A 13,796-nucleotide genomic window follows, 5' to 3' on the forward strand; every position below is an offset into this window, starting at 1 on the left:
GGTAATGAGGGGACTTTTGCTTTCATTTTGGCCAAATTCAGCCCTTTTTCTCCCAAAGGAAATTTCTTCTTTAAGTACCACATGAAGAAAAAAATTCTATGAAGAACTGAGGTGTTGTAGTTGCATCTGTATGTCTGCCATATGTCCCTCAGCTGGTAATTTTTGTAATGTGCTTTGAGTGGGATGCCTCCTCTGAAGGGGAAGAACATCTCCCTGAGCAGGCCCAAGCATTAATTTTGCCAGCAAGCCAAAATGAGGCAATGTAAGACAGATATTTGGTAAGTGTAAAGTAAAATTTATCTTCAGCCATTTTTCCTTTAATGAATCATTATAGTTCTGTTATTGAAATATATTAAATTAGCATAAAAATCCACTTTTAAATGAGACAATCAGTATTAGCAATCATATCTGTTCTCTATAATAGTTTATTTACATGGTGGAGACAACTCAGACAAAACCATTTGTGAATAAATATTATTTTGTTACATTGCTAAATGTATGGTTTGCATTTCCAAATTGTTTAGTCTGTCTTTGAGCTTAACATCCTTGAATGAAAGCAGTCAAGTTGTTTCCTTGTTTTTCTATTACTGAACTGCAACAGAATTCCTGGGCTGGCTAAATATTTGTGTGTGGCTCCCCCTAGACATCTAGGGCTCCAAACTCTGTATACAAATATATTTGTTATATATGTTGATACATTTCCTGCTTTTAAAAAGATGGACATTATTTTTAGCACCACCAGGAGGGGAAGATGAACTCTGTCATAAGCAGACATTTTCAAACATATATTGAACTCATGACATCCATAGCCATGCTCCCAATATTTTTTAAATCTTTCATTTCTGAGCTGCTGTAGCTCAGAAGTAGATTGTGAACCTATGCAGATAGTCAAACACATAAAACCTAACCTTTGAATTCTGAGCAGCTTTCTCTTGTCTTCTTTTTTTTTCACTCATTAAGATAAACACCTACTTCCAGAGAAACCAGTTTTAGCTGTAGGAAAGGCAGGATGGAAACCCCTCCAGTAAGAAACTGAAGTGAGATCTTACAGTGAGTAGCTGTGATGGTTTCAACAATAGTTCTCATAGGAATTGTGCAAATGGAGTTTTTCAATTCCACATCCTTTCCCGTGGCTCACAACTATGAATAACATCTTAGTTTTAAGGATTTCATGAAAAAATCAAACAGGATTTCCTTTCACTGCAAGCAAAAGCTGTGTTTTATTCACCATGTCAAATTTTGGGCACTTTCTTTTCGGAAAGATCATTAGCAATATGTGGGCTCTCCTCATTGTTGTTTACACACTGGTTTGACTTGTCTTTTCATTACTAGAATCACTACTAATGTCATTCCACTAGTTTCAGAAATGTTGACATATTCCCAAAGCTATCCATAGCAAGAGGAATATAAATTCTGCAATTAGAGTTCAGTTTTGCTTTACCTGTTGTATCTTTTCCTTCTGGTCCTTGTTTTGCATCCTTATTACAGCCAAACATGTCACCTTACTTAACCATGCACAAGATTATTTATCAGAACATTAAAGTGTTCTACAGACATCATAGTTTGCACTGCAGTTTGTACTGCAGCCTCAGTTTGTACTTCTGCTGTAACAATTACTTATTTTATGTTTTGCCATAACAGTGTTATACTGCTCCTATACACACCATAATTGTAAAACATACTGTGCTTCTGCATTCATTTAAAGAGCGACTACTTGATAAGTACAAAGTAATTAAGCAATAAGACATGACAGGCAGTGCATTTCTGGGGAGTTATTGCACTTCTCAGATGTCTTGAAAGATATGAGGCTAAAGGTTGAGTGACTTCAGCCACCTGAGAAGTGGAATAATCCCCTAGAAATGCATTGCTTACCACCGTTTATTGCTATTATGAAATGGAAATTATGAAACCAAAATAGGATGAAAAGATTAGATCTGTGCATTTATGGAGGATTACTTATACAGGTATGACATCATTGTCAGCTCTATATGTGTCCTGAGAGTTCTTAAAGACACTTCAGAATCAGCACGTGAGAAACACAACTCATCCAAAACTGCTGTTTCAGCACTCCTCATTACCAACTTTACTTAGACCAGCCCCCCAACATTTCCCTACAAAATCATATTTGTATTCTCAGTACAGACTTTGTCTCTGATAATAATCACACAACCTCAGGGGGTGTGGTTATTCCGAAATAATCATACCCCCTGGAGGATTAGAGGCATTTGGTTGCTTCCTTGCCTTGTAACACCCCAAGGTCGTTATCTCATGATAATCACATCTCCTGGAGTTGCCTTATTGCTTAAGTGTAACACTAAATTTTAATTACAATGAAATAGAGCTCTTCTGGTAGTTTGTACAATATCCTGTGTGCTCAAAGCCAGATGGAAATAGTGCCTAGCTTTTACTGTAATAGCATGTCTTGGGCTTGTGCTCCAGCACAATAAATGATTATATTTTTGTTGGTTTTTTTGATGAGAAAATAATTTTGAACTAAATTTGCAACACACCACTATCAAATTTAACATGGAGTCTTTTTGTTCTGATTTGTTGTAAATAAATTTTAAACAACAAAAATATATAGTATGAAGACATACACTGATAACATTCCAAATTACCACTAACTCTGGTTACTGAGTTTGACATGAGTTTTCTGAAGGTAGGGAGAATAACATTTAATTCTTTAGACATTTCAATCAGCCTTCAGTAAAATATGACCTTTGCATTGAAATTTGAGATACTAAATTTCAATGTGATTTAAGATTTCTGATTCTTTCAAAAGACTCCGGGAAAAAAAAAATTAAAATTCATACAGCATTCAGATAAGGAATGAATTTCTCATATCTTAACTCTTCAACTCTGAAGCTGGAAATGGCATTAAATTATTAAAGGTTTCCTAAAAAGGTGAAGAAATTTAAATTTTCAAGTCCATGACGTTCTTCTCTTATGTCAGATTTAACTATTATATGATGATTTTGCTTAAGAACTTATATATGTATGAACTTGTCATGCATTTTCAATTGTTTACATATCAATATCTTAAAATATTTTTAAAACACTTTCTGCTTTAAATAGTGAAGTTATGGTATTTTGTATTTACCAGTTCCCTGGTAAGGATAGTTGAGGGTATAGGAAACACAATTTTTCAAATCAAATAGATGTAAACATGTAAGATATATTAAGTCCAATAATTTAACCAACAGAACAAGAAAACAGAAAAAGTAAAAAACTTAAGATCTGTCAGGCTACATGGTACTGTCTGAATGTATTATGTTTATATTTGGTTCTACACCATTTTTGATCCCACTTAGAACTGCACTTGTATCTGCAGGCACTTAAAGATAGATGTCTGCTGTTCATTCTTAGTAACTCTTTTGATATGATACATCATTTTTCCAGACCACTTTAAAACATCATTGTCATTCTCTTACTCTTTCTCAGATACCTACAACAATGATAATAATATGAAATTCCTTGTGAAAATGACCAAAACATATGATCCTAGTTTTGTCAGGTTTTATTTTGTTGTGTTTTACCTTTCTGCTCAACAATTTGTCAATTAAATCTTAATATTGAATTTACGTCTTCAAGGGGCATGTCCTGACATTTGTATTGTTATTAGCATAAATTTTATTTCCTTATTAACTCATCATGAAAATAAAAATATTCTGCTCTAGTATGATCACAGATAAGGTTTGCTGTTATGTGCTTGTAAGAGAGAGAGTTTCAGGTAGATCACTGCACCTCAACAAGTCTCCCTATTACCAGTGCTTTTTCTCCCACCCACTGATGCTTTCTTGGGAACCAGTGACCATTTTCCAGCTGATTTATTAGGAATGGATGCCATGAAGATATTAAGCTTCTACATGCTGCATGAAAAGAGTGTGTCTCAAACAGGGGAGTTCTTAGTGTTCCTCATCAGTATGTGAGGAAAACTTTCCTAATGAGGAAAAAAATGTATCAAAACAACCTTTAGTACACCTCACAGGACTGGTATGTGACAGATATTAGAAATTAAATTTCATTAGATTTAATTCTAGCTCCTCTACTTTCTAGAATTTTTTAATGCGTTCTTTGAACAGAGAAAAATTCCTTCCTTATATGCCCTTTGAAATCATGAAATCACTCGAGGAGGAATCAGTTCTAACCTGCAATGTCAGAGATCTGTTGGCTTCACTAGGATTATGGTGTGTGGCAAATAGTAAAATCTGAACAATCATTCTGATACAAAACTAAATTGATTCTGTAGTATGGGAATCAAAATGACAACAAAATGTAATCAGGTTTCTGCTGTGCTGAAGTTTGCTGACAAGCATTCATTATTTTTTAGTAGTATTGATGCTGAATTGCCTAACAGAGAAAGAAATGTTTTATTTTTGTCACTTTGTTGAGGAATAATAAAATAATAATAATAACAACAACAACAATAATAATATAGTGTTAGGAAACCAAATTATTAACTGTTGCACAAAGTAACCATACTGGGAATATTTCACCCTTACCAAAGCCTCTTATCTTGTTCTGCTTTTACACATAGGTCATATTATGCACTGCTTTGTGCTAGTTTGACAAGAACTAATGTGGATACTTAAATATTTTAAAGGCTGCACATTTCAGAATGATAAAATACTCAACTGATCTTTCTTTCCTGTTGAATTTCTGGCTAATAATAAAATAATTAATTTTTTTTTCTTTTTTCTATAAGGGATTTTCAACAACAAACACTAAAAGTTCTTTTGAGGAAAAATCTTCATATAGGGCCATGCAATGACACTTTTTAACTACAGTTGTTTTTTATTCAGCCATAAAATCTATCTTTCATATAGAAACCCACTTACATGTCTTACTTCAGTGAAGGTTATTTGTAGACTGAAGGTCTTTTCTTGTCAAGATATGATGAATACCATGTGCGAAGACAGAAGAGCATCAGGACCTGTATTAGCCGGAAAACCCACTGATCTGTGAATAACCTAAAAAAGAAAACCTGAAGATTAGCAACGTCGCTTTTAAGAATGATCCATCAAATTCAACAAGCAGATTCACAGAGATGAATCATCTAGTTCCTTTTATTCCAACAATACAGTAAAGGTTATTTCCCTTCCTTACAAATAGAAGTTCTAAAATACAAGAAATTGAGACTTGTGAGTCCTTTTTCTATCATAAGGCAATGAATCTATATTTTTTCATTCAGTGTGGTTTTTAAACTTTTTTTAAAATTTGTCAATTGAAGTAGGTGTGGCTTAGCCCATCTAGTACACAGATAAATTTTGTAATTATGGCCCATTTTTAAATGGTGTTGTATTTTCTGCAATGATTAGGTCCACTGTCGAAAATATTAAAAAGTACAAAATAGATGTTGTGCAATTTGTTGCAATTTTTATTACTTCATCACAGCATATTGAACTATTGCTTCCTCCTAGCTTGAAAATCCAGTCAGACCACAGTGATAGATTTCTGTGACGTCTGATAAAAAAACTTGGAATTTTTCTCATCCTCCTCCTCTCCTCTCCTCTCCTCTCCTCTCCTCTCCTCTCCTCTCCTCTCCTCTCCTCTCCTCTCCTCTCCTCTCCTCTCCTCTCCTCTCCTCTCCTCTCCTCTCCTCTCCTCTCCTCTCCTCTCCTCTCCTCTCCTCTCCTCTCCTCTCCTCTCCTCTCCTCTCCTCTCCTCTCCTCTCCTCTCCTCTCCTCTCCTCTCCTCTCCTCTCCTCTCCTCTCCTCTCCTCTCCTCTCCTCTCCTCTCCTCTCCTCTCCTCTCCTCTCCTCTCCTCTCCTCTCCTCTCCTCTCCTGCCCCAAGATTATTTTGGCCCAAGATCCAATAATGTCCATTAAAGGAGAATCCTTTAATTAATATGTGGATTGAATATGTTGCTGGAATATTACCTACCCTTATCATGGAAATTTATGTAGAACTTTCATGTCAAGATTTCTGGTTTCTAGCCATTGATTGTTTGAATGCCAGAATGAAAAGTTAGGGATAAATAACCCTTTCTTTACAAATATTTTTTTATATATTTTTCTTTACAATTATTTTATGTTGTGATTTTCACTAAGCATAATCATTGTTTGGCATAAGAAATGGTTAAAAAAGAAACAATGTTACATGCAATTCAAACTGCTTTCTTTTCTGTTGACTTTGCATTCCACTTTTTAACATTTGCTTAACATTTGTAAAGCAGTTTACTTTCAAGAACCTAAACAATTCAGAAACAGCTGGGATTCTCATAAGTATTGCATCTTTCTCCTATTTCTGGGAGGTCAGGGCCAAGAACTACCTTTAATACTCAACTATTTTAAAAAGAGAATTTAGAATATGAGATTTTTAAAATAACTTTAGTGCATTTAGAAACTGACTGGATCATCTCCAAGCCACAGTGCTTAACTTCTAGAAAATAGGATAGCTGGTTTATCATTATGGACAAATGGAGAACAAATTAAATAGAGTGTTTGAAAGAAATTACAATAAAGCATAATTTTTATTTCTTTAAAGGGGAAGATGTGAACACTCAGTGAAAAGGTCATGGGAAGCAGTTACTTTTTACAAGGTTTTTGAGCAGAAAGCAAAATTTTAAGAGTTAACTCTCATCAGCTAATCCAAAGGTGTGATAAGTAAATTTAAATATGGGTATATTGTGCATTTCTGTACACCCGAAAGGGTCTTCTGCTTGTGCTTGCTGAAGATGCTCTCCACTATGCAAGAGAAACACTTTGTCCCTGTTAGTGCTGAAGCATGACTGCCATTGGTGTCTGTGTGGTAAGGAAGGGGGGACCAATGTGACACATGCCTCCTCTACCAGCCTGAAGGATGCTGAGCCCAGGGATGGTCCTCTGCATTTCTGACAGGGATCCTAAATTCCTCAGTTTCTGTATTTGCTGGCAGAAGTGAAAGAGGTGGTTTTTTTTAATGTTAATACCCACACTTCAGCTCACAGCCAGAGTTTGACCAGTCATGCATTAGCATACATTTTTCTCCCTAAAATAATCTTCCTAATAAAATCCTGTGACAAACAACTTTTATGTACTTCCCCCTTTCCTTTCATCTATGTAACTCTAAATTTTACTGGACACAATAAACTTTTCAACTATGAACAAGGGAATTGCAACATTTTTTAGGAGCCATCAGGTGACAAAATTCCATTTCTCTTCCCTTTATATAGGTAGCAATTATTTATACTGTGATATAAAGCCTTTTTTGCAATGTTATTTATATAGTAATTTTCATTATGCAAATTAAATAATAAAATAGCAGCTATGTAACATAGCTAATGATTTATAGTTACAGGAATGAGAACCTTATGGCTTGAACCATCTCAGAATATCTGGAATAACCTTGAGGGCATTTGAACACTTAAGTACCATCCATTTAGAGCTCTTAAAACTAATAAAGGATAAACATAAAGTGAATCTAGGGTATTTATAATAAATTCACTATTTAGAGGGGCTCCAGGATATGTATTTAGAATTTCAGGTTTTGTGAGGGCCAGGCATATCTAAATATTTGCATTTTTGACACCTGAAATTAATAATGAAACTCAGCATGGCAGTATATCCAAAAGAACTGCAGAAGAGAGAAATTCCACTGATTACAGAAAGCTTAAACCATGAGAAGGCCTTGAAACATATGTACAACCAAAAGGAATAGCCATAAATCACATGCAAACACAGGACTGCAGCAAAGTCAAAGGCCCTAAGTTAGACTTTGGCAGCAAAACTCTACCTGTATTATTGATTTGAACTTGAATTTAAACAGCCACCCCTTCAATTTAATATCCCATTCTGAGGACATTAAAGCAATCTCACTGCTAAATAAAACAGAGAGTTAAAGAGACGTGTTGCTAGATATAGCAAAACAATGAAACAATTTAATTAGGCGATAATGTTTCTGGCACTCCAGTATACACAGCAATAAACTTTTTGTGGTTGATTAAATGCTGAAGTGAAACAGAGCATGAAATCTTTCACAGAGTGAGGAGCTGCTTCTGGCTCTTCCCATTGCCAGTGTGTCTCCACACTTCATCAGGGCAGCAGGTCTCACTCGCAGCTCTCCTGCAGCAGCTGTGGCTGTTGGGAGCGCAGACCTTACAGCACCCAGCACTGACTCTGCCCATCCATTTTCTCCATCAATGTGTGCTGCTCTAGGCAGTAAATTGGCTTCCTTCACTTTCACAAATAGGATAAAAATGCAGAGTACCTCCCCACTGATCTCAAAAGAAAAGCAATTTAATATTTTTAGGAGCCAAAAGCAAGTGCTACTCCAGCTCCTTGTTCATGCTGCCTCTGAGGCATTAAAACATATTTTGTTGAAAATGCTCTGCATTATTATCAGGTCTACAGCTGCTCATCAAGGATTTTGATGATCACTGTTCTTAATGGCTATCTTGGTTCATCTACTATTTCCCCAGTGAAAATCCCAGGTTATTCCTATAAGGTAAGTTATACCAGACAATGCCATCACTTCAATCTGTTTTGGTAAAGGAAGATTTGGAATAACTTTTTTATTGGACAGTACTCAATTTCTTTCTCCAACTACTCTGTCTTTTTCCAGATGCATTTTTGCTATTTGTGGCTACATTACAATTGAGTAGAAGATTTTATTTGGAAACATGGTTGAAGAAATCACCTCAATTAATTAAAGAAAAATAATTTCCTAATACTGTCCATTTTAATTTTATAAATGGTATAAAACTTTTGTTCAAACTCCTGAAGATAATTTCTGACACTTTCCGTTGCAGTACTTTGCAGATAACCTAACTTTCAAGGAATGTCCTTGGTTTGGCCATTACATAATTCAGTACTTTGGAATACTTCTGGGATGCTCTGAAGTTATATTTTTATATTTAAAAGTCTAATTGCTATGTTCCTAGGTGAGCTTTTTAAATGCAAATTTAGCACATCTACCACCTCCATTCCTCTTCTGCTCCCATGATCATCAAATCAAGCACCCCTCTGTCAGTCTAGGCTTCCTTCAGATTTGTAACCTGAACTGAAATCTTAATGGGTCTTCCAACAATTAAATCTTTGACAAAAGCTGGCATTTCTTCACCACAGAATGGCATGTTCAACAAAATGGCTTCCCTGGGGCCCAATCTCCATCTTTAAACAAAAACAGTTCTGGTTCTCTGGAGACATTATATTTATTGAATGTAAACGTCATAATAGCTTGACAGGTGTTGAGCTTTGTCTGAATTTTGTGATCTGAAGCTGCAGTATCCTACTGCCTGCCCCACAATTAATCTTATTGTCTTTGTAGGGTCCCAGGGTCTATCTGCCCAGATAACAAGGGGCAAAGTGACCTGTCAGTTAAGCTTAGAAAAGTGCTAAATCCTGAAAGGGCACTTAAATCCAGCACTTAAAAGGACCTCCTGTACAGAATTGCCTTTCCTACCTTTCAACACTCTCCCTAGATAAGATGATGGAGGAAGGGCACAAGAAAATCAAAAAACAAACTTAATAACACCTTCCCTTCCAAATACCATGATTTATAACAAGATTGTGAGAACATTCTGTAGCTATTTCATGTTGAATTACGGTATACCTTTACAAGTGGCTGCTAAACTAGGAGTTCATGACAGGACTACTTGTGTTACTCTCATACTGTTCCTTGTGCTGCCACTAAAATTTAAAATGCAGTACATACAAAATAGATCTATAAATTTATGTAGTAACTATCACAACAAATGCAAACTCATTCTTGGTAACCATAAAATTACCTTCTGTTATCTATCACCCAGAGACTTATAGTTTCATCACTTAGAACAGCCAGCAAAACTGAATAACACTGCCTGTTTACCCACTATTTCTCTGTTATATTCAGTGCAAGTGCTGCAGCTTGCAGAGAAAAAGGATAAACAACAAAAAAATAAAGCCAAATATATGGTGTGGTAAATAAAGGTTGTGTTATCAGATCTGCATTGAATTTGATTTTTTTTTAAAGTCAGCATCTACCTCTTTAGCTTTTAGTTTGAGCCACAAATAAATCAATATAATTTTGGTCCCTAGATATGCCAACCAGTTTACATTTATGGAACATCCCACTGTCAAATTACTTTCATTAAACATGGCAACAGAATAACATACACAAACTGCATGGGTTTTAATAGCATACAAATTGATATAACTGTCTCTTTGACAGAGTGCTGGGAACACTAAACTCCAGACTGTTAATGAAACTTTCCCTTAGTTCCTCCTCCCTGCTCTGGGTTGAAGGTGGCTCCTCTACCACTGTCACTGGAAGTGGTGATTGGGTGCTGGCACAAGGGCATAACTCCTTGCCATCACAGGTGAATGCCAAACCCGCATGTGCAGAAAAGCCATGGAAAGCACCCTTTCCATACTCTGCAATAGTACTTTGTAGCCATGAAGCACCTGAAACAGTGATCAATGTAGAGACAAACACTGCTGCATGTTTTGTTTCACCCTTCACAACTACAGAGATATAAGCACCGAAAACTCAGAGGAAGCCGTGACTAAAATTCACAGATGAAAACTATTTGGGAATTTGGAGTATGTTTCAAATAATTGTTCCCTGCTCACATATATTATAGTATATTCAGCATAAAAGACTGAATTCATCAGTTGAGTTGTTTTCCAGTAATTATTTGCTCAGTCTGGTTAGCACCACTAATGCTGTAGGTGAAGCTAGGATCTGAAACCACACAAAGAGCCACTGCTTTTGAGGAGCCTTCAATGGAACATTTTTAATCCTGGCTTCAAATAGTTTTGTATTAAGAAAAAAAATTAAAATATATTGTCATTTGGATCTCACAGTTTGGATTCCCAACATACATATCACCTAGATTCTATTCCCCAGTATAAAATCTGGATAGTATCTGTTGTGATTTTGTTCTCAAAAATGTGATACAGAAACATTTCAGTCTCTGTTTCACTATTTATCTAGAGCTTATTCATTCAAAGTGTGATAAGAAACTTCTTTTTTTCCTTTCAAAATGTGTAAATAAAGCCTGACATCAGTCAGAAATCTAAGTCTTTTAATATTAACATTTGAAAATTGTGAATTGTCTGCCACAGAACTTTGATTATAATGGTCTTATAAAGGAATAAACAGGAAGGTCAAGTTGCCAGTGCCTCGTATACAAAGAAGAACTAGATCGTGCTGTCTGAATAAAACTAAAAGTAATGTTAACTGATCTGCTACAAAGCACCAGGAATAATTTAGCATTTTAACCAAGCAATTGAAAGAGCAGATGAATACTTTTGCTTCACAATAGAGGGCTTAGACATTTGGGCAGTGAACTTCCATAAACCATACTTCTTTTTGTTTTAATATTCATGTTTATGATCCAAATAGCCTTTTTTATAAATTAGAAAAGCTCATTTTAAAAGCTTGAGTAAAGCTCAAAGGATGGAAAAAATTATCTCTGACATTAAGATAAAATGCACATTACAAACCCTAGTTTGATTGTTTGCTCTAATGTGGAAGACTTGGATTTGCTGCATACCATCTGATTTGTCCTTTGAAAACTCTGCATATCTCTGCCTTATTATGGTCACTTCCTCTTCATTTCAATTGACTTGGTTAACCCAAGTCTCCCTGTCCATTTTCTTTTTTTATCTTTCCATTATCCTTGCCTTAGTGCCCTTCCTCATACATCCTGTTAGAGGAGAGGAGAACCTTTCTTCCCTAATTTTCAGTCATTCAGATGTCTTTAGTTTTTAGAAATATTTAAATTCATTTTTAAAAAAGCAAAAAATGAAAGGGAGAAAAGTAATTGCAAAACAATGGTGTTTTCATTGTTCTTTTCAGCTGACACACCTCTGCATCCATTTGGTTTCCATGAGACTTTTGTTTCTATACCTAAACAGAAAATGAACTGCAGATGAGTAACTCCATGTTGATCAGTTTAGCATGGAAGTTGTGTGGGACAAGGGCTGAACTTTTGTATAAATGGTGTGTGTAATGCTTTCAACAGAAATGGAATACTAACTTATAATTATTCTAAATTTTAATTGGTATAGTGCCAATGCAGCATTTTTAAGGTGTTTTATTACAAATGACATTCTGAGACACCTTCAGTATTAAATACAGCTACAAAATTAAATAGACTGTAAAAACTATAAAGCAAATTAGAAATAAGATCAGGAACATTTTGTTTTTTGTGTCAATTCCAGTAGTGCCTGATTACTCAGAAGTAGATTGAGAGCTCCCCTGAATACAAAGACTGCTCTTGCAAGCATAGAAATGGCCACTTTACATAGCAACTATGATTTCTGCTCTTTAGTTTACTTTATTTTTTTTGTATATTACTTTTTTTTTTTAAATTACACCAGCATAACTGTGTATCACTTCCTGTTCTATCTCTTCCTAATAAGCCCTGGGGTTTATCTCACAAAATGAAAAGAACAGCAGATTTTCTCTCTTTTTTTGCCAGTATGCTGACATTGCTCTGTATTAATGCAAGCAGCCAACGTGCTTCCTTAGGTGGAGGTGAATCGTCCTTTTCTGAAGGGGTATTTCAGCAACCAGCAAGAGTGAAATATTCTTTTCAACAGACTTCTCTGCAGCTTTATTTACAGATTATTCTAACTCTGCAGATGGATGGCAGCTTTTCAGAGCTAATCAATTTGCCGAGAGTCTTTAGCAAGGTCAGAGTTGTAATAATAGAAAACTGAAACAGTTTAAATCCTTTTTCTACCCCCAAAATGTTGATGTGTATGAGAAGACAAGCAAAGAAAGCATTATTGATGTCTAAAACATATCAGATTCATACCATAGTTAACTGATTCCACTGAGATGACAGCATTGAAAGAATTTCAGTGACAACAAAACAAAAAATTAGATCACCCTTTTTAATGATAAACTATATCCCAGAAATGTATCAAACTCCCATAATTTATTGTACCTCTAGTTTTCTAGAGTTGTTGAAAATTACAAAAATTAGCAAGTTACTTAAAAAAATGACATACCGACTCGCATGGTCCAGAGACTGTCATCATAATTATAAGAATCCAGACTGAAAGGTCAAGATCTTTTCTAATATTTTCTCAAAAGCTGTTCTTCTATAACTAATCACATTAACTTTCTTTTTTTTTTTTTTTACTGTTTATATTTTCTCCTGTCTCCAAGTGTGACTGTACCCTGAAATTAGTAACAGCAACTGAACACTGGAGCAAATTAACAATTTAAAGAGCAGCTATGGAAATGTGTGTTGGTGTTGAGTTCAGGTGGGGTTGTTTGCTCTTCCTTGTTATGAGTTCACGCACTTCATTTTATGATGAAATTATCCAAACTAAAGTTAAGTTTATTCAAAAAGTATACTCAGATTTTACCAGGAAATTTAAGAAATAAGCCTGCTGCATTATCTTTCAACTACTTACATTTAAACAAGAAGTAATTACTCACTCTAAAGAAGACTAAAAGAAGACCTCAAGACATTCACTACATATGGGAAAGTAGGAAGAGCTTTCTAGATGTCTTAGTGTCTGCATATTTAGGTGCATTTTCATGTCAATGTTTAGGAGTTTATTAAAGCAATGAGTCGGACCTCCATTTCAAGCTAATCCATAGAAATATTGTTATTATTTTTGAGATATTGTGCATTTCTTTTAATCATTGTTTTCTGAAATATCTTTCATAAAACTCTGTTAGAGATAGGATGAACATTACTGCCCAGCATTACAGCTGTATCTGTATTAATAAAAAACCCTTGCATGGCACAACCCATATCTATACAGCCAAAATTTTTTTGCCTCTCAGAACAGACTGGTCACCTCTAAAGAACATGCTGAAATACTCCTTGGTCCACAATAATCTCAAAGCCATGCACAGGGATATTATGAAG

At 35.2% G+C, this 13,796-nt stretch overlaps 1 long non-coding RNA gene across 1 annotated transcript in view; it reads right to left on the minus strand.

Moving 5' to 3' along the window:
- Nucleotides 1-13,796, minus strand: part of LOC135293920 (uncharacterized) — a 190,021-nt gene that overhangs the window by 45,674 nt on the left and 130,551 nt on the right. Inside the window, exon 4 of the long non-coding RNA XR_010356031.1 lies at nucleotides 4,839-4,970. This is a non-coding gene — a long non-coding RNA (uncharacterized LOC135293920). The remainder of the gene's footprint in view (nucleotides 1-4,838; nucleotides 4,971-13,796) is intronic.

The sequence above is a fragment of the Passer domesticus genome, chromosome 2, assembly GCF_036417665.1.
Source record: "Passer domesticus isolate bPasDom1 chromosome 2, bPasDom1.hap1, whole genome shotgun sequence".
NCBI lineage: Eukaryota > Metazoa > Chordata > Aves > Passeriformes > Passeridae > Passer > Passer domesticus.